General features: G+C 41.1%; 2 long non-coding RNA genes across 2 annotated transcripts; one reads left to right on the top strand and one right to left on the bottom strand.

Annotated features, from left to right (window-relative positions):
* The first annotated feature begins 2077 nt into the window (after positions 1-2077).
* LOC146300577 (uncharacterized) lies at positions 2078-3662 on the top strand. Its single transcript, XR_014729688.1, has 3 exons — positions 2078-2228; positions 2395-2536; positions 2683-3662. It is a non-coding gene; the product is annotated as an uncharacterized LOC146300577 (long non-coding RNA).
* Positions 3663-12503: 8841 nt separating this feature from the next.
* LOC146300578 (uncharacterized) lies at positions 12504-13978 on the bottom strand. Its single transcript, XR_014729605.1, has 3 exons — positions 13317-13978; positions 13023-13197; positions 12504-12795 (listed from the first exon to the last, which is right to left on the bottom strand). It is a non-coding gene; the product is annotated as an uncharacterized LOC146300578 (long non-coding RNA).
* Positions 13979-22754: the final 8776 nt, after the last annotated feature.

The raw sequence follows: 22754 nt of genomic DNA on the forward strand, positions 1-22754 counted from the left end.
GGGGTCCGTATTTAAATTACATTTTACAACTGATATTTCTGTATATTTTATATAAAAATGCATAGCCTACTTACTATTTATAAAGATTACATAGATATAAAAGCATAATTTTTTTACTCATTTACAACTAGGGTTGCAAAATTCCGGGAATATTCGGGAAACTTTCCACAGGAATTAACGGGAATATACGGGAATTGACAGGAATAAACTGGAAATTTTGGGGTAATTTAACTGTATTTACCTTGTCATAAGCAGAAATGCATGCAAACATTTATAATACAACTTTTGTGTGGACATACATCCATCTTTCTCTCACTGCTGTAAAAAGTTAGTATACTGTATACAAAAAAACTTGGTATTAAAATGAACATGCACTCTTAAAACGTATGTGTTAGAAATCAACACAATGTTTGTGTAATGATGATTTTAACAAATATTGTGTTAAATCGCAGCATCTCTGGGGTTTTTGGGTACACAGATATCCAACATAACATTGTGTAAATAAATTGGCCAATCAAATCACTAGATCCGTCACGCGCTTCCTCGCCTCAGTTTGAAATGAGTTTGAGATGGCTGCAGCAGTTTGGTCTTCTCTTCATTGAGGTAAGTTCAGTAAAGTAAAGGTTATAATATTTGTTAAAAGAAAATAATATCGCGTATGAGTTTTACTGCGGGATTGTGTCAGGTGTAGCTAACATAAGAAAACAATGTTCGTTTTATGTTAGCGAACTCAGGAACGTTGACTTAGTTAGCCTAAATATGCCAACACAAACGGTTAGCGTTAGCTACTTTTGCTAAGCATCAAGAGAAAATATGTGAAAACAACTTTCCAAATTTCCTGTTTATTTTCCCGATAATAGCAAGGGGTGTAAAACATAACACGTTGTAACTAACGTGTATAGTAGTTAGCCAATGGCACTAAAACAGCAATCACATATTCCTGGCCATCTAGTCTAACGTTAGCAGGTTGCCTTTTTTGTGGCGCTTGCATGTTCACCTCAGTCTAGCGAAGCACGAGCTTCGCGCCGTTTTAGCCAAATGTACTGTAAAGGTAAAGCTACCTAGGGTTACCTAGTTAGTTTGAAAATGCATATTCAACAGGCATATCATTAGCAGTTTTACGACGTTAGGATGTGAAACAAAAAGGTACATAGCTTCAGTCTTGAATTCGATGTACTTATTTTCTTATTTGTTAGTGTATTCTTGGAGGTGATCAACACCCTACAGTACGCTAGGTACGATAGCATCCCTTGGTTTTACGCTTCTGTAAAAACAACTGCTAGTTAAATTAATGCGTAAGAACATGAATAATGTTCGTGTGAAACCATATTCATAATTTTTCTTTCATGTTTACAGTAAAATGATAGATTCTCCAAAATCCCTCACTGCTGTGTTCTTGGATGGGCAAGAAATCTGCAAAAAGACACACACCGTCAGGACCGCCAAGGAAGTCATTGATGCCAGTACATCGTTATTACCTTGCCAAGCAGAAATTATTAGAATTCTTAAATTCTGCTGACTTCAATGAATACGTGGACACTGATGTGAACAGTCATATTGAACATATGGATAAATTCCAAATTCAATTCAAGTCAGTTAAGTCAGACATACACTGCTGGTAGCTGTAGCACAGACACGCAGGTATGTATACTGTGGTATTTAAAGATACTACATAATAAATATGCTCAATCCCATTCTATCCTAACTATTCAATGTTAGTTTTATTAAATTGTTGCATGTGAGTTACAGGACATTAATTGCAAAGTAGTAATGTCAGCATTGTTTTTTAACACCTCTTTCTAATTCCTAAAACTTTTAGTGTACTACCATGCCTCTGAATTCTGTGGCTGTACTGAATCCGGATGCTGATTTGACTAATCATATTGAGGTAAGTTGTGAGAAGTTGGTGTCTACCGGGGCTAGAATTATTTTTTTATTTTTTACATAATTACATTTAATTATTGATGATTATGTTTCAGAAGTTCTTGAGTTTTGACTGAAGTTTATTTAGAGCATAACTGATTTTGTTTAAACTGTTTTTGGCTTGGTATGTTAATTTAGTGTTCAAGATCAGCTAATGATCTTGATCCGGAGAATTTCAAAAGTCATCTATGACAGAAAGACCCCCGGATTTTGGCGTTCTATCAGGAGAACGGGACTCTTACTGAGAAATGGGGAAGGCTATTGGTAACAACTGCTGTTAGCTACCTTGTTGAAAAAAGGGGATTGTAAGTACATTTTCTTCATGGACTGATTTTATTAGCGGGTAGGAGCTTAATTGTTAATAACCAAACTGTGTTCTCTTTTATCCTTTTCATGGCGATGTATTTCAGTTGTATTTATTTAGTGATTGCGTACATTACTTATGTCTTGTCGGTTATTACAACTCTTCAGACCGACAAGGACTTTGGGGAAATGTTTCCAGGGAAAGCAGATCTCTTTCTCCGCAAATGGGAAGCTACCATTGTCCCAAAGTTGCTAAAGCTGGCTGCACTGGAAAAGAATGTTGAAGGACCACCACAACCTGAGAGTGCTGGTAAGTTGCAAGCAATATTTATTAAAAAAATTGGGGTGACAATAAATTCCTTGTATAATGGTTAATGTATGAAGCATTTTCTGTATTCTGTTGTGTGAAGGACTTATTTAGTTTTTGCCAACAAATTAAATTTGCGCTTTCTTTAGAATCAAAGTCCTTCACAGCCCTCAAGATGCTGACCCACTATTTGCCACCTACTGCATCGGGAAGAAGTCAGGGATGGAGTAAATGCAGCATGAAGTCAGCTCCATCTTACATCTTGGACGTAAAGCCTGTAAGATACTTTTAATATCTGAATTAAATGTGTCCATATTCTGTTCCACGGGATAGTCTGACTCATGGGGTTCGTGCTGGTCTATCTGAGCTGCCAACTGTCAAATATGAATGTAGCAACCTACAGAGTGCACTTCATGAGCAGGGGGTCATGGACACACTCCTTCTAAAAGAGACAAACGGTTCATGATCGGGCCTTTCGATGAATCCCCTTTCTCGTTGTTCAGGGTTAGCCCCATAGGCGTAGCCACGCGCAAATATTCAGGCAAGAAACGCCTGATAGTGGACCTGTCGGCTCCGCGGTGGCAAGTATCAACAGCTTTATACGCGTGGGCCTTTTTCTCTTTATTATGCCCGTGTGGATAACGCAATCCATATAATTAAAATCGCAGGCCGCTTTGCCAAGCCAAGCGCCCGCGACCGATGCGTTTAAGGTCATATCACCCCACCCCACTCAATGGCATTTTTTCGGTGTGTGCTGGCGCAGGAAGCTGTATTTTTCTGTTCGGTTAATGGTCGGCTGCCGCAGCAGCCCGCGCATCTTCGACACGCTGTCGGAAGCGCTGTGCTGGATCCTGTTAAATGTGCTCAAATTGCCTTTTGTCCTGCACCTTCTGGATGATTTTTTTGTGGTGGATTTTCCTTGTTCGCCTCCGGCCCGTTGCATTTCCGTGTTGCGAGTAACTTTTGACTCACTGGGCGTCCCGTTATCTGACGAAAAAAACGTTGGTCCGCTGACCTTGCTCCAGTTCCTTGGCATTCAGCTGGACAGCGTACAAATGAAGGCCTCGTTGCCAGCGGAGAAACTCGAGCGCATCCGAGTAACTCATGTTACTCCATGAGTAAACGCGAATTGCTGTCTCTGCTAGGGCATCTAACCTTCGCAATGCGCATCATCCCTCAAGGGCGCGCTTTCGTTTCTAGGCTCCTCGACCTATGCAAAACCGTAGAAAACCTGCAGGACACCCTGGCACTCGACCTCGGGTGCAGGTCGGATTTAGCCTTTTGGGCTCTCCTGTGCGCCGAATGGAATGGCATTTCATTTTTCTATAACGATGAAGTAGAAAACGTCCGCCGCCCTGGAGTTCTACACCAACGCCACCCCGTCCGTCGGGTTCGGGGGTTACCACGTTCGTGAGTGGTTCTGCGCTGCATGGCCCGAGGAGATCCTGTCTCTTCCGCCGGAGCACCATTCAAGCGTGCTTCACGAAATATACCCAATTGTCATATCCTGTCTTTTGTGGGGGCATTTATGGTGCAGGAAAAAGATCACCGTGTTCTGCGACAATGAAGCAGCGGTCTGCATTATTAATAAGGGGAGGTCTTCGGTGCCATTCATTAACCGACTGGTCTGGCCCCTCACCTGGACAAGCGTCCTGGGCAATTTTGTATTGCGCGCAGCCTACATCCCTGGGCTTGCCAACCAAAGCGCTGATTCCCTATCCCGATTCAAATTGCAGGACTTCCACATGCTACGCCCTCACTCGTCACCAACCGGCCTGGTATGCCCCATGTTCCACCAAGCCGTACTAGACTAGGGTCGGTTGGGTCTGCTGAGGTGCTACAACAGCATGTTTTATCTGCATGTCGCTACATGAGGTTGGGTGTGTGCTCCTCTACATTAAAATCATACGATTCTGCCTGGCTTCAATTTTCCACGTACTGCAGTGCTTTCTCTGAAAGCCCTTTGCCTGTGAATCTTTCAGTGCTGAGCGCTTTCATGGTACACTGCTTCGAATCCCGTAAGCTGCAACCATCGTCCATCAAGGCATCGGTGGCAGGTGTCCAGTTCCACCTTCGGTGCGTGGATCCTTCGGCAGGCAACCTTCTGGGGAGCCTGGCTGTCCGCCTCTTCAAGAATGGTCTACGCAAGCAGAGGCCCGAAAGGAAAGACAAACGCCTCCCCATCACACTCCCCATACTGCACAAACTGGTTTCTGCTCTAAGATGGGGATACTTTGGGGTGTACGTCGACGCTCTGCTCAAAACGGTGTTTCTCACGGCATTCTACGGGTTTCTGCGGTGCGGCGAATACACCACTAGATGCGCTTCCTTCGATCCTTCTGGTGATCTCACCATGTCCGATTTAATAATGCGAAGTGGGGGTTCACCATAGTCCTGAAACACAGCAAAACGGATACATGTAAGGGCACTCCCATTGTGATTGGTCAAACTAACTGTGCCTTCTGTCCATTTTCCTCTATGTGCCGGTACCTGTCATGCCGCCCTCGGGCAACACCCGATGAGCCCCTATTCGCCAGCGACGCGGTTGGGAAGGCCATGACCAGACCATGGTTCACCCAGCGGCTCTGGAACCTGTGCGAGAAATGTGGCCTGTCTCCGGAGCTGCACACAGCGCATTCCTTCCGAATCGGGGCGGCCGATTCGTACCTGCGAAGGCCCCATGTCTACGCTGAAACTGATGGGCTGGGTGGCTCCGTACATTGCTAATGCTAGAATGTCTCTTCGGATCTCCGTGCAGCAGTGGTGATCCGCAGACGTGCTCTGATGCGCTAGTGGCCATCGGAATCCATGTTGCTTGCATGGAGATATCCTTTGAGATGCCCTGGTCTCCCAGGGAACGGCGGATGCGCCGCCGACACATTTTTCTCACATCCTCATGTAACACCCATATTTGGTGCATGAATACAGGCGCCTTTGCGTACATCCTCGGGTCGCTAGAGGACGGGTCTCTAGAGGTAGCATAAATCTGCCCCGTGCAGGATGAGAAGGCTACCGGACCGTTAGTGCTAGAATGTCTCGTGGGAACTCCGCCGCCAGTGCGAATGCAAGCTGCACGCTCTATTGAAAGAGGGGAGTACCTCAGGAGATGCCTGGACACCGGCCGGGAACAGCATGTGGAGGAGTGGCGCCTGTGTGCTGTCACATTTCTTTTGTGTTCCTTCCCACTAGATAACGTATCCCTGTTCCGGCATGGTGCTGCCTTCCCATACATCCATCTTCGCGTCGGATGAGAAGGATACCGGAGTGATGGGCGGCGCGGGGGCGGTTGCGGGCGCACGTCGCGTTGAGCGCTGGGTTTTGGCGGGACATGCGCGTGGGCCTGCTCCGCGGACCGCACATTGGATGGTATGCGACGTTAAGGATACGCACACACAGCCGTAGTCACTTTAATGGTAGCATGACCGGGCATCCAGAATTTTATCACCAGTAAATGGTGGGATGTTATGCGGTCTCAAGAGGAGCGACGCTCCGCTCTACACATAGTATAGACTGGCGGGGTGTCGGTGTTTGGGGATATAACTCGTGCTCCCTGCCTCATGTCTTGCATGCTGCAGTGAAGGCGGGGAGCGCTTCCCCATGTACATCCATTCCGCCAATGCGAAACCATTTGTCATGTGTAAGAATAAATGGTGAAATTAATCACGTGAGTGTCTTGACTGAAATGAGCGAAGCAGGTTCAGGCATGGCGCGCCATACCACTTATCACCGTGCCCTCAGGCCATAGGCGTAGCTCGATAGGCGGCGCAATAAAGTTGCTCCATACACGCATTGTCGAACCTGCCGTCTGCGTTGCTGCCACCCAACACCGTCCCCTTCACCCCCGTGTTGTCTGTCTGTGCCCCCGTGGGGGATTTAACTCGTGCTCCCTGCCTCATGTCTTGCATGCTGCAGTGAAGGAGGGGAGCGCTTCCCCATGTACATCCATTTCGCCAATGTAAAACCATTTGTCATGTGTAAGAATAAATGGTGAAATGTCTTGACTAAACTATATTATGTACACTTAAAGCTCAATGTACATACCTTGTTTGGCCAATTTGGTCGATTGTGGAAACAAAGTTGAACGGTTTTTGGTTATGAGAAATGTAGGTAGAATCCACACCTCAAACAAGTTAACCTACACGCAAAACTGTACGTCCAATCCCAAAAATATTAATATTTTCCGAGACCCAAGACTCTGCCGAAACCATTGATATACTTTATGTGTCTGTGCGGTCAGAAATGCAATTATTTTGGCAGTTTCCAGAACGTCACCCAATTCTGCTTTCATGGTGCGTGTCTGTTTGGTTGCCATGGTGATGGCGCAGCTGTGATCGCTAACAAGCTGTGCAGAGAGAATCACAAATTTAGCTGGAATCCACACCTCAAACAAGTTAACCTAGACGCAAAACTATACGTCCAATCCCAAAAATGAGAATATTTTCCGAGACCCAAGACTCTCCCGAAACCAGACATGTCCTTTATATGTCTGTGCGGTCAGAAATACGACTCTACCAGCAGTTTAAAAACACGTCTACTTTCGAAATTCTCTAACGAATTTTACCCACCTCTCCATTGAAGTTAGTGAGAGAATTTGAAAGGCTGCTCTCGCTTCAAGGCTCGTAGCTGAAAATCTGTAAATGTCAGCTCTTTAGATGTTACATTGGCTGAATATCAGAAAAAGAGCAGCCAGCAGAGTGGCTGCTCAATCATAAAGTTTTAATGTATTTAAAACTGTCCTGATCAAAATTGGCTGAATATTTGAAAAAAGCGGAATCATTTGGGAATAGCTGAATGTCTTGTGAACATTTTAAAGGTTGAATGGTGTCTCTAGCTTAAAGTATGCTGAAGTAGTTAAAGGTGACATGACATGCTGTTGGATGCTTTTATATAGTCCTTACTGGTCCCTTAATACTGTATCTGAAGTCTCTTTCCCGAAATTCAGCCATGGTGCAGATTTATAGCCACTTCAAGTAGTCCAACAATCAGCTTTCTTCAGAACGCGCTGTTTCTGTGTCTGTAGCTTTAAATGCTAATGAGGAGGAGAGGGGCGGCAACATGCGTTAATGTTTACAACGGATGTATCGCAATGGCTCGTACCCCCGTTGCTGTAATATGCCTCGAATTTTGCCATTCTCATCTGATCACCCTGGTTTGCAGAGGTGCACACTCATAATAATTTCAATAAGGGGAAAGGCGTATATCGCGCACGCCATAACACCAACAGCATAACGGTTATCCAAATAACAAAGAAGTGTACAACACTGGCGTTCAGCGTTTGTATTCACACACACACTTGATGCCATTTATCTTTACGTTAGCAACACTAATTTAGCTGTTAGCTGCAGAGCTTATGTAACAGCCACATTCTAAGGGTAGCAAGCTAGGTAACCATATACAGTAAAGCAACGAAATTATATAGTGTTAGTTAACTTACTTGTCCAAGGTTTGTAGCTTGACCAAGGAGATTTAGTAATGATCCAGAATTTAATTTAAGCAAGGCCAGCTTTGTGTTAGCTCAAGTTGAGGAAATGTTTGGCGCAGAGACATACAACACTTTGGGAAGTTGTGTCGGGGCATTTCCAGCGAAAATACAACTAAGATACGGGTTGTGCAGAGGCTCGGATGAAGGAACTAAAAAAAGATGTGTGCTTGCAATTGTACATCCAAGCACTGAGCAACTGTTATGCTTCGTTTGTTTGCTCGCCATGATGTCTCTCCACGAAAAAACGATATGGCACTCGCCCTTGCACGATGGTAGCTCAGTTTCTCATGGGTGGGCCAGATGATCTGGGCGGGCAAAGCAGAGAGAGGGGAGGTAACCTTCCCCCGATCTACGTCACTCGGGGGAGATTTTCAAACAGCGCAATTGAATCTTCATTTTGTCAAAGGCGGAGAAGAACACTTATCAAAAATTCTAGCCACTGGGGGACCAAAGGCAGGCTAGGGGAACTCATATTAATGTTAAATAACCTCATAAAATGAAGTTTTCATGTCATGTCACCTTTAAGTATTACTTTTAATGGGAGAATAATTTGCACAAAAACCTTAATTCTTTAAAAAGTATAAAAGTGAGACATACCAAAAGTCATAGCCATCATCTCCTGAAGGAGCTGAACGTTTTGATACAAAAATTGTAGGAATCGGTGAAAGTATGTAGGACTAGTTAAAGGGGCAATTGACTGGGTTTTTGGGGTATTTCACACTGTTCCTTAAGGTCTCCGAATAGGGTATGTAACATTGGTTGGGTTGAAAATGGCCCGGGTGCTGTTCTATGCCCACTGACAGATCCTCTGAAATGTTCCAGGAAAAAAACACTAGCTTTTCTCCTTTTATGGTATGCTCATTAATATTTAGATAAGCTGTGCGCTGATTGGTTTGTTTTCAACGAGTGAAGCTGGGGAGCAAAAACGCAACACTGCCAAGTAGCACTCGCTGAAACACCGAAGTTGGAGACTTGAAATAAAAATGCGCAAATAAATCTATTGTGTCTACACAACACTGTTTTCAACAGATTGACTATATATAATTTGAAATGATAACATTACTTGTTTCCACTTCTGTTGTTGAAGCAAACTGGATTGACTTGGGTGGGTAGAACGTTAGGCTACAGCTTAGCAACCAAACCATATCCTGATTCTACTCGGCTTCAGTTAGCTAGCTAGCTCTCAATAACTTGCTGAAATATAACATGACCAAGATCTGGACAAACCTGCATCGTGAATTGTAGATTTACATTACACAGGTTATTTATTTGAATGAAACACAGTCAGGAACATGAATCAACGTTAGCCCCATTGCCAATAAACGAGGCTAAATTATCACATTCTACCTATGCTCTTGCGTTAGCAATCTAAACTTGTTTACATGCCTACAGTCTAGGTGTCACTAGTAACAGTTACTAGCAATGCTAACGTATCCTGTATCAAGCACCTGCCTTTCTCCAGTTCTTTCAAAGAGATTATCTAGACAGGCGTTAGCAATAAGCCAGACTGCTGTTCGTTTTCTGGCTATTTTTCGGAAGCTTCCCTTCTAATGCCACCGAACTGTCATTATTCAACTGACAAGGTAAAATCGGTTTGGCAGTCAATTGCCCCTTTAAAAGCCAAAAAACGGCGGAAGAACTCAGAAGTTGAAAAACAACAGCATTCTCACAACTACAACATGCATTTCCTACTGAAAATGTGTTGGAATGCTGAAATCTGAAATACTTTTTTTGAAATGGCTGAAAATATAGAAATGAGAAAATACCCGCAAGCTGAAATAAAAAAAAAAAAAATATGATTCACACAAAAGAGGGAGTGTGGAAGCTGAACTGCATCATCTAACAAAGCTAAGTGCTTAAATACAATGCGCGAGAATACGTTTGAACGTGATGAAGCAATTGAAGACATAGTTGTATTTCAAGAGGTAGTGTGGAAGCTGAACTGCATCAACAAAGCTAAGAGCTTAAATAGCCTACAACTGTTAAACAGAAGCAGAAGTAGGCTAGTTAGTCGTAACAACAATATTATAGTTTGAACAGCTGAAATTAGTTGGGATAGTAATATCAGTAGCAGATGTAGCCTATCATTGAGTGCATTTACTCGGCTTTCTTAGTAGGATTCAATGTGTTGATTGAATGAAACATACAGCAGTAGGGCCGATACAGGAAGACACAGCGACACTTTGTTGCAGAAGGATGATGGTGCAAGTTTTATCCGTGGAGCATACAACAATTTATAAAAATAATCATGTAGACATGTTTGAGTAATCACAAAACTAATTACACTCGTAAACAGAGTAATCGTATTATTGGCATAAACCAACATTGCTATCAGGTTTCTAATGGTCAGGTGAACGCACTCAGTGGCGTAGTAGAACAAAACAGTTCCATTAGCATAGTAGTTGGTAAAAGAGATATTAGCAGCATCTGCAGAATTAGTAGTTGTAGTAATGGCATAAGACATAGCAGTATCAATACTGGTAGTAGTTGTGTTGCTCTTAGGCCCTGTCCCAATACTACTACTTCACCCTAGCACTTCACCCTAGCACTTCAATTCTGGGGAGTGCCCCTTCACAACGGAGTGTGAAGTGTTAAGGGATTGAAATCTTTACCTGCGAAATGGGACACCACTCGATGCATCATTGCGTCATTAGTAGCCAACAAGTTCACCTACGTCACACGCATCAATGAAAGTAGTAGTAGTAATTCCATTCATGAAAATGCCGGCTCCAGCTGTTCTGTTAGCTTTTATCATCCTTCTCCGTTTAAACAACCAACAGAGAAGAAATGAAACAAACAGATGACTGCTTCGACACCAACTAGCGATGGTGGATGTCTTTCAGGTATGTACATTTGTTTTAGAAATTTTACGTTGTACTGAACTTAACTGGTATGATTGTGATGTGTTAACGTTAGTCTAACCTGCACGAGGTGCGTTCACATCATAACGTTATAGTGTATGGAACAAATTTAGCTAACGTTTCTGTTGAAACAGTTATTTACAGTAAAAATTTGAATGACTTTTGTGTTAACAGTTAGCCTAGTTATCGTAACGTTAGCTATTATTGCCTTCTCGCAAAGAGAGATACCTGTTGTTATTGTTTAGTAGTAACATTAGCCCAGTGGCGATCATGGTTAATGTAAATAAAAACAAAAAGTTATTTGTTCTTCTATGTTATTATTGCCATCTCTTATGTCGGAAATTAAGGAAGAATAACAAACACAAGCACTCAACAAACAGTTCAACTAGATTAGGCCAACTTGTTTTTCATTTGAGACATCACAATTCATTGGTAAAACAGTGAAGTTAAGCCTAGGCCTCTGCATGTTGAAGCTGGTGACTTTTGTCCAATAATATTGATTATTGTTTGTTCTTCAGAGTGGCTACTAGTGGACCTACTGTCATCTTAATATCAACGTGCCCATCCTTCGGTTGTGGTTAAATGTAGAGCTGGAGCTAATGGAGGACTTCAGACTGTGCAGATGGGCCGTACATGCCCTGCAGAGACTGCTGAAAAGCGAGCAGGATCATGGCTGGGGTCATGAACTGGAGGTCCTCATCTATGTGTACTGGCTTGCTCATGGACTGTCATATCGTGTAGTGTCACGGGTATTCAATGTACCCCGAGCAACAGTCCACCGAGTCATACACAAAACCGCTCAACACATTTGGAGCAACCTACATCGAGCCATCTCTTTCCCAACACCTGCAGATCTGGACAATATTGGACTCGGATTTGGCAAACTAGCGAGGAATCCAGTCTTTAATAAAGCTGTGGGTGCCATTGATGGCTGTCACATTTGCATTAAGCCCCCATCACTACACTATCTTGGACTTTGGACTATCTAAATTACAAGGGGTTTTTCTCAATAAACATGCAGGCCATTTGTGATGCATCTGGCAAATTTCTAGATGTGTTTGTTGGATACCCAGGATCAGTACATGACACCCGGGTTTAAAAAAATAGCCTGTTTTACCTGTCTAAAAGGTACCCTCCCGCTGGATACTTCCTGCTTGGCGATGGTGGATATCCTTGTTTGGAGACTCCTATCTGCCTAATCACACCATACAAGGAACCAGTGAATGGACGGGAGAGGCAACGATTTAACTACCATCAATCAAGGGGGCGTACAATAGTCGAGAGAGCGTTTGGTGTGATGAAGACCCGATGGAGGTCTACTCTTTTCAAGGCCTTGGAGGTGAAGCCCACATTTGCGCCTCGGGTTATCGCATCGTGTGCCTTCCTCCACAATGTGTGCATAGACAATGGGGATGTCCTTGAACCTGATGATGATGTGGCACAGGACGTCATGGCTCCAGGACTTCTGCAGGAAGCCCCTGCACCACATGAACGGCCAGGGAATGCCACGAGGGACAGGCTTGCTGCCCTGATCACTGGCAATATAGAAGTGCCTCAGTAGGAATGCTTCTACAAACTTGTAAATAGTTTATATGCATATGTTCTCATTCAATAATTTTGTGCTGTATTTTCTTATTTATTGTTTATATATTTGTTCCAGATAAAACATTTGCAAAACAAAATTACTGCTCTGGCATTTTATTAACTTGCTTCTCAAATAGGCTGAGGAAACGTTCCGTTTTGGCTTCAGTCTCCTCGTTCCTCTTCTGCTCCTTTGCGGATTCCTGTTTGAGAAATTCCAGTATAGGATTGGTCTTAATGCGTTTCTTCCTGAGAGACAGTGTTGTTGGATCAGGAGCAGTGGGAGTGGTTGGAGGACCAGGACTAGAGGCAGAATCTTCTCTTGGTTCAACGATGTTCTGTACATTGAAAATTAATAACCAGATTGGTTCAGTACCATACACAGTAACATCATGTGCACACTGCAAGCACACACAGCAGTAAACCAGGGCCTGAGGGTCCATTCACACTGAATGTTTTGGAGATCTACAGACATGATATGTACTTCAGGCCTTAGATATGTTGGTGCCATTGAAGTTTTGCATCGGTTAAATGTAAGAGATCAATTTGAGTGTATTTTCCTTACTTATCATCAGTAATGTTGTGGCATCACTGCCTTGATTAAAAGATGCCACTAACACAGAGGGCTCTATGCATGGTCTGGCACCGAGAACTTCGTGCATATCCCCATAGAATGGCCAGTTGGCAGCTGTTTTCTCCCCGCTTTCGGTCCCTGAACCAGTCTTTGGCATTTTCAGATCCTGCAATAGCAAACATATGTGTGGCACACACACATACGAAAAGCTGATATATAGATTACGCATTCATTTGAAAAGGCAGATTGCGATAACATGCAGCATATATCTCACCAAATAATTACCTTATATTTATTTTTTAAATTCTCCCATTTTTTCCCAACCTGCTGTACATTGACCCTTCCCTCGAGGCCCAACTGTTTGATCAGTGTCCTGTCTCAGACAACAAACAATGATGTAGATTAGGCTCTGGTTACAGGAATTATCAGAGATATTCATGGTTCATTGGAAAACAACATCCGGGTCACTCACTCATATAGCGGCTTTGATGCATATTTCTTTTTACTAAATTGCTCCTCATTGTCTGTCCTGAACCTATTGAGTGCCCTGGGGTCTCATTTATAAAGCTTGCGTACGCACAAAACGGGGCTGAAAATGTGCATACGCCACTTTCCACGCAAAGGTTGTGATTTATAAAAAACAAACTTGATGGGAGAATGTGCGGTCCTCCACGAAATGGAATTGGCGACGCAGATGACCATACTGTAGTCAGACTGCAGAAATTGAATGTGGGAAGAACATTACTCGTAATATTTATATATTTTGTTTTCCTCACACACATTTTTTTCATTCAATTTCATGATTATCATGAAGATTACATCCAGCAGTGTTATTTCCGCTTATACTGAGTGATTCTTGTTCCATAAACACCTTGTACAATCCAACTCAAATTTTAAATACAAATTCAGTGCTTCCTCACCATCAGATTGTCCACTACGGGAGTTCAGGAGGGGGAGATTCCCCGACTACAAGATAACATCACATATCCTACCTTTAGATAACTGCAGAACACAGTGTATAACTAAATATATTTATTTAGCACGGTTTTATAAATCTGAATTTTTGTGTGCGTACGCCATTTTAGGCTTTTGGGCATGCGTACGTACACTTTTAGTAAGAATCCTACGCACAGTTTTATAAATGAGACCCCTGGTCTGGTCGGGAGTCCCTAACATTGTAACATTAGACACTGTCTGTTAGCTTGCAACCAACTATCTTTCAACCGTTACATTTGAATGATTTTAGTTACACTCCATTGTAATGGTAACATTTCGTCCAGCTCATATCCAGCTCCACTGTAGGCTACGTTTGCCAAAAACTCAAGACCAAAACAGTGTTCCTATGTTTGCGAATTTGAACACACGTCAGGTTTTCAGGTTTTAGCAAACATATTTACCCACCTGTCTTAATAAAATTGCGTTTTTCACATCCTCACGTTAACGTTACTCGGCTACTCTCAGCAGCATAGACAGACGTTTATTAGTGAAATAGCGATTTTCTTCTAACAATCGTATTCTACTCAACTGGAAGGCATATTATTTTGCATAATGATCAGCTAGATATCCCGATGTGTTTCAAAAACATTTTTAATAGTTATTTGCGAAGATATACTTAAATTTGTAAACTTCTTTTTCTGCGCTGGCAGCCATCTTTCTTAAAAAATGTTGGTGTCAGTTGGTTACCAAGGTGTTCGCAAGGCATCCTGGGAAATGTTATCTTTCCCTTCAGCCGTAGTCTGCTTCTGATCGCACTCTGTTTGAAGGGATTGTTTGAAAGGTTGAACAACACTTCCCCTTCGGTCTAAAATAATTGGGACACCCTACCCCTTCACGCGAACGCGCTAACGAAGGGGAAGGGTGAAGTGCTAGGGTGAAGTGGTAGTATTGGGACAGGGCATTAGTCTTTTAATGAGAGGAGTTGACTGAATAGCTTGTCTTGTGTCTCCACTAATCAGCTAATACCAATCACCTGTGTAAGAGACTGGCGCGTGTTTGTGTGGTTGCCACGGTGATGGTGCAGCTATGATTGCTAACGTTCTGAGGGCAGAGAATACCAGAAATTTAGCTAGAATCCACACCTCAAACAAGTTAACCTAGACGCAAAACTATACGTCCAATCCCAAAAAATTTAGATATTTTCCGAGACCCAAGACTGCCGAAACCAGAGATGTCCTTTATATGTCTGCGTTCAGAAATATGACTCTAACGGCAGTTTCTATATCTTGTTATTTTTTGTTTTCTGTGACCAATTTGTCACCAGATTTGCATTGGACTCTATGGGGCGGGAGTTGGACTTTGTCTCGCTTTTGTGGGGCTCTGAATACATGTGTAAGTCTGTTGGATTCCACAGACAACTGTCTACGACCAGCACAAAATTAGCTATCTATTGATCCAAAAACCAAGCATGCAGAGCGAAAATTGTGGCCATGCTGGCAAACTAGAAATCTTTTTTTCAAATACATCCGAAGCTCCCCTCCACTCTAAGCGTTTCAGTCTGCACTCTAGGCTCTCACGTACACACCCATGTAAATCTCAGAAACGGTTTGAAAAACTCATGAAACATAATCAGTGATATTGAAAAAAGTTGAATGGATATCAAAAAGCTGAATTATTTAAAACTAGTTTAGGGTTTTGTCAACATTTTAAAGTTTAAATGGTGGCTCTAGCTGAAAGATTGAGGAAGAAGAAGGATTTGGAAATTGAAGAAGTTTTAATAAATTTGAGAGAATTTGAAAGAAAGCTCCATTGGAAACCCATGTAAAAAATATTATGAATATTGATTTATATTAATTCAAGCATAAGAGGAACTAGAACTAGAAAAGGCTGTTCCTGCGAAACAACAGTGAGAATGCTGAAAACCTGAATGGGGATAGCTGACCATGCTAAAAAAGCTGAAAATTGTGAAAATGTTTTGAAAGTTATAAGCTAAAAGTCCAAAGTGCCCGAAAGGTATTTTAAATAGGGGCTGGAGCTGGACGAAGGCATACAACTACAGAAAAGAGAAGAAAAAGGGGAAAAAATCAGAAAGAAGAGAAACGATGCATACAAATGTGAAAATTTAGCAGAAAATTATTTGCTGGAGTTTTAAAAAGCCTGAAATGTATGTTAAAAGGACCTGCAGCAAGATGAAGGCAGAAAAGTACAGCAAAGAAGAAGAAAAATGCAAAACAAAAAGGGGAACATTTCAGAAAGATGAGCTCAGTGCCGCCGCTAGCCATTTTGGTGCCCTACGCATAATTCCTTTATGCGTAGGGCAAAATTAAATTTTTCTAAATTTAGTTTGCACCTAACATATTTGAGTGTGCTAAAATTAGCAATAACGTCAGCTAGTTCGAGGCGTATGCATAGGCTAACTTTTTGAGCAATTAAATATATCTTGTTTTGCTTGTTTTGTGATAAACATGCCTAAAAGGTGTGTAATATTTATATAGGCCTACTGAAATAATATTGGCATTATAATTATAATAACTATGATGACTTTTCAGTTGGCAAATTTTTGGTGCCCCCGCAGGACTTGGTGCCCTATGCACAGCGCGTAGTGCGCGTTATGGGAGCGGCGGCACTGGATGAGCTGCAGGAAAATTCGAAAATTTAGCAGAAAACCAATTGCTGAAGTCTGGGTTGAACGAATTTGAAGGTAAAAGGACAACACTGGAATGACTTGAACTTGCTGGAAAAACGTAGCAACCGTTGGTCATTGGCAACCAGGGTTTTTCCTGGGTCAAAGTGGGTCTTCGTTGCTCTAAAAAAAAATATATGTATATATATATTCTTTTTTTTCTTATTTTTTCTAATCAATGTATTTATTCCCAGGTGTTTTACATCCCCCCCTCCCCACACACGCACACACATATGTTTGTCCTATTTCCCCTAAAGCAATAAAGTATGTTCTAAATGGCATAAATCCTGCCAATTAATAATTGACATAACAACTTATTGTAAAAGGTCAGTAGCCTAGCCTATTGATTAAGGTAGACCACTCTGAAGCATATACACTGCTTGCTTCATTTGATCTTGATAGGCTAAGCATTCTGAAGCAAATATTAACAATAAACCCACTTTTCATTAATTAAAACTACTTCATCATAACAATGCACCTAAAATACAAACCTGAGCAAGAGCAGCAATCGCTATCGAATCTACATGTGCAATTTAGCTAGCAGGGGAAGAATACAAACAACAATAATCACTAGTTAACTTGATTTAAATTTGCAAGAACTATAGACTTCTACAATAACAGACTTAAATGAACTTACAACATAAGTTATACGACTTACAGTTCTCAAGGACGCACACACGTAATCTCAACTGCGGTGTGACACGCGTGTCCGTGCAATTCTCCGACATGCACTCTAACAATCACTGCTGATAGACGGCCTAATATTTTGTACAGCTCTAATTCTGATACTGTGGCGGCAGAACTTTAGCCATAGAAGAAACACTGCTATTGTTTATCATTCCAGGTTAGGAATACCAATGGAGGCTGCGTTGGAAATTGTAAATCAAACTTTTGTCAGTATTTTGAGTGGAAATTTCATTTGCATTTGTACAGGTGTATTCGTGCACGTCGGGCTGGCCCTCGCAGCGTAACGACAGTTTAGTGCATTCGCGCACCTCACAGTTGCGTATTGATCAGACAAGAAGACATGCTTATCAACTCAATTACTAATGATCAAAACAGAACGAGGGTTTGGCTGTAGCCTACTTGAAACATACTATTGAGAACATATTCGCTGACATGCATTGCACACGTGATGAACACAGCTTCTTTTTCTTATTTTCTTCATTGCAGACTTTTTTTTGCCTTTGGCGCTCGGGATTTGTCATTGGCGCTCGGGAAAACAGCTTTGGGCCGCGCAAAAATGTTCTCTACGCAGGAAAAACCCTGGCAACATTTCTAACCTACAATCTAGGTTTCAGGTTCAAGACGGAGAAACTAATCATGTGTGAATGCACACCCAGTCCTGTTCAGACACTTAATTTAAGATGACATCAAAATAATAATTCATAGTGCAGGGTTGCCGATTTTTTCGTTGTCCCTGGTGAGTTTTTTATAAAACGGACAAGATATTTACGTAAAGACAAGTTACTTAACATCTGTGTTCAATATCGTCAATTAAAGTAAAAGCTTTCCAGTTACGAAGCGTTTGTTCTTAGGATTAACGCCAGCTGCAGCAAACACTTACCCCAGACCTGGTTTGGCTGTTCGCGCCTCGATTTTTGCAGATTTCTCTAAAACTTGCTAAAATAAAAACGATCTAGCTAGATTATGTACACTTTAAACTCAATGTAGCTACATACCTTGTTTGGCCAATTTGGTCGATTGTGGAAAAAAAGTCGAACCGTTATTAGTTATGGAGAGCCATCATGCTAGCTCGATTATGAGAAATGTAGCTAGAATCCACACCTCAAACAAGTTAACCTAGACGCAAAACTGTACGTCCAATCCAAAAAATAAGGATATTTTCCGAGGCCCAAGACTCTGCCGAAACCATTGATATCCTTTGTGTTTGTGCGGTCAGAAATAACTCTTTAGGCAGTTTCCAAAACGTCACCCAATTCTGCTTTCATGGTGCGTGTCTGTTTGGTTGCCACGGTGATGGCGCAGCTGTGATCGCTAACGAGCTGGGCAGAGAGAAGCACAAATTTAGTTGGAATCCACACCTCAAACAAGTTAACCAAGACGCAAAACTGTACGTCCAATCCAAAAAATAAGAATATTTTCCGAGACCCAAGACTTTGCCGAAACCAGAGATATTCTTTATATGTCAGGGCAGTCAGAAATAGACTATACCTACAGTTTCAAAAACATGTTCCTTCTGGTTTCCTGGTATGTGTTTGTTTAGTTGCCACGGCAATGGAGCAGCTGTGCTCGCTAACGAGCTGGGCAGAGAGAATTACCAACATTTACCTAGCATCCACACCTCAAACAAGTTAACCTAGACGCAAAACTATACGATCCAATCCAAAAAATATGGATATTGTCCGAGACCCAAGACTCTGCCAAAACCAGAGATGTCCTTTATATGTCTGCGGTCAAAAATACGACTCTACCGGCAGTTTAAAAACACGTCTACTTTCGAAATTCTCAGACGAATTTTACCCACCTCTCCCTTGAAGTTAGTGAGAGAATTTGAAAGGCTGCTCTCGCTTCAAGGCTCATGGCTGAAAATCTGTAAATGTCAGCTCTTTAGTAGTTACATCGGCTGAAAGAGGACACGTTTTCCTACATTTTAAGGTATAACTTGTTTCTGTAAGTTAAACTATGTGAATGTCAGAGGAATTTTATTTGACAATTTAGTTGAATATCAGATAAAGAGCACTCCGCTGGCTTGCTCAATCATAAAAATCAAGGAGCTAAATTTTTAATGTATTTAAAACTGTCACAATTCAAAATTGGCTGAATATATTTGAAAAAGCTGAATCATTTGGGAATAGCTGAATGTCTTGTGAACATTTGAATTTTAATGGTGTCTCTAGATGAAAGTATGCCGAAGTAGTTAAGTTTGAAAGAGGAGGAAGCTTTTTAATGATTTGAAAGGATTTGCCATTACTTTTAATGGGAGAATAATTTGCACAAAAACTTTAATTCTTTAAAAAGTATAAAAGTGAGAAATACCACAAGTCATAGCCATCATCTCCTGAAGGAGCTGAACGTTTTGATACAAAAATGGTAGGAATCGGTAAAAGTATGCAGGACTAGTTAAAGGCCAAAAAACGGCGGAAGAACTAAGAAGTTGGAATAATAAAGAGAAACAGGAAATAAAGAGAAACAGGAAAACAATAATAAGAAAGAGAAACAGGAAAACAATAGTTAAATGCCTTCGTCCAGCTCCAGCCCCTATTTAAAATACCTTTCGGTTGCTTTGAAGCTTCAGCTTATAACTTTCTGAAAATGCTTAACAGCATTCTCACAATAAAGAGAAACAAAAAAACAATAGTGAGAATGCTTAACAGCATGCTGAAAAACCTGAATGGGGATAGCTGACCATGCTAAAAAAGCTGAAAATTGTGAAAATTTTCAGAAAGTTATAAGCTGAAGCTTCAAAGCAACCGAAAGGTATTTTAAATAGGGGTTGGAGCTGGACGAAGGCATAAAACTACAGAAAAGAGAAGAAAAATGCTAAACAAAGTGAAAAAAATCATAAAGAAGAGAAACAATGCTTAAAAATTAGTGCTGTCAGTTTAACGCGTTATTAACGGCGTTAACGCAAACCCAAATTAACGGCGTCAATTATTTTATCGCGCGATTAACGCTCTTTTTGGCCTAGCAAACTTTGTAGTTTTTTTCACATGCTGTTGCAACAACTACCGACGTTAGAAAAACTACAACACCACACCGGATCTAGCTAGACCGGAAACAAAACAACAGGCACGCCAAACACTCGTTTGGCTTGCGAGCTGGCTAAAGAGTAGTAGCAGAGCCCGTTTACGGATATTAGACATTCTCTGGTAGTAGGCTAACGTTACGTTTTGAGTGGATGACGAGCGCGAGATGCCGAAATGGATGCCAATAAGATTCTGAATGGAAAGTTTGCTTTTAAAAAGTTGCCAAATGGTTCTATTGACAAGACCAGTGATCTGTGTGTTTTGTCGTTGTAAACTGAGCTATCATCGCAGCACGTCCAGTCTGAAATACCACTTGATGGCCAAGCACACAGCTGATGCGAATTCTCTGCCCCCTCGTCAAAGCCAGGCGATTGCAATGTTGTTTTCAATAAAAAAAATATTTGCACAAAGCAATCCGAACCACTTTTCTATGTTGATAAGAGCATTAAAATGTGAAAAAAGATTGGGACAAAAAGAAATCAGGGACATTTAGAATAGATAAAAATGTGCGATTAATTGTGATTAATCGCGAGTTAACTATGACATTAATGCGATTAATCGCGATTAAATATTTTAATCATTTGACAGCACTAATAAAAATGTGAACATTTAGCCAAAAAAATGCTGGAGTTTCAAAAGGCTTGAAATGTATGTTAGAAAGGACCTGCAGCAAGATGAAGGCAGAAAAGTACAGAAAAGAGGGGAAAAAATGCACAAATAATGGCAGTTTGAAGATACTGCTGTGAAATGTATTTTTGAAAGGACCTGTAGCAAGATGAAGGCAGAAAACAGAAGAAAAGAAGAAGAAAAATGCTAAACAAAAAGGGGAACATTTCAGAAAGATGAGCTGCAGGAAAATTTGAAAATTGAGCAGAAAACCAGTTGCTGAAGTCTTGGTTGAACAAATTTGAAGGTAAGAGGACAACACTAGAATGACTGGAACTTGCTGGAAATACGTAGCAACCGCTGGTCATTGGCAACAGACTGGCAACATTTCTAACCTAGAATCTCAAAACGGAGGAGAAACTAATCATGCGTGCCTGCATACCCAGTCCTGTTCAGACACTTTAAGATGACATCAAAATAATAATTCATAGTGCAGGGTTACCGATGTCGTTGTCCCTGGTGAGTTTTTTATACGTAAATAACAAGATCATGCTACATCTAACCAGCGGATCATTTCTTGCAAGTGTGTCAAAGTGGTAACGCTATGTATTAATACCGTAGGCTTGACTAATAACCAAAGGCGTGAAGCTAGAGAGGATCCCTTACAAAAAGAAGTATACTTCAAGTTTATTTTATAGCTTAGTATAAAAAAGTATATTATTATCATGTTACTTAAAGTATACTAGCAGTGTACTTATTTATGTACTATTTTTGTACTAAGTAAACTGAATTGGCCCACTACTTAGGTCATTTAGTACACTTTAAAGTACATTTATAGTGTATTTCAAGGTTTACTTTTGAATACTCTAAAGTAGCCTGTGTAGTGCACTTTCAATTCATCAAGTATACTTCCTAAAGTACTTCAAAGTATGCTTTGGAATACTCTAATACTCTAAAGTAACATGTGTAGTGCACTTTCAGGTCATAAAGTATACTTCCTAAAGTACTTAAAAGTATACCTTGGAATACTCTAAGCTGAGTAGTGCACTTTCAGTTCATGAAGTATACTTCTTAAAGAGCCTCAAAGTATACTTTGCAATACTTTCAAGTACACTTTCAATTAATGTAAGTACCTCGAGAAGTAAACTTAATACATGTAACTTTACTATGACTTACTAGTAAATTAAAATGTTTAGGAGCCCCTCAAATGCCTCAGATTTTGCATCACATGACGAGAACAGGTGCCCTCACAAAGTTAAACTGCAGATTCTGATAGACGCTACTTGCTGTGAAACCAATTCCATGTAATGAATCCAACTCTTCTGATGAAACGTAACAGTCATTTAATTCATGGTTACAATGGTAAACCAGCACAACAATGACAATTACCACGCAACAAAACACTACATTCTAAGCAGACACATTAAAAAACTAAATTCATTAAGTTACATTTGTATTTCGAACAAACGGCAAACTTATCAGCAAATTTTAACACTATTTACTGCCTTGCATCATGGGAATTGACCAGCCAATGAGCCATGCTATCTTCATTTTTTCACGTCGTTATTTCGTTCTTCAGTCAGTTTGACAGTATAACCTTCAAATTCTCAAGTAGCTTTTTCGTTTTTTTCCATTAATACTCCAATTGATAATTATTAGTATATGAGTATAGGGCTTCAGAATGTTTTGGCAGTAATTAAGGTTACAGCTTCAGTACCAAAAAAAGATTCAATGTGCAATGCATAATAGATTTTCCTAGACATGAATAATTAGAAGGAGATGGGTCAA

This window comes from Hypomesus nipponensis, chromosome 2 (genome assembly GCF_054491055.1).
Source record: "Hypomesus nipponensis isolate SF chromosome 2, ASM5449105v1, whole genome shotgun sequence".
Lineage (NCBI taxonomy): Eukaryota > Metazoa > Chordata > Actinopteri > Osmeriformes > Osmeridae > Hypomesus > Hypomesus nipponensis.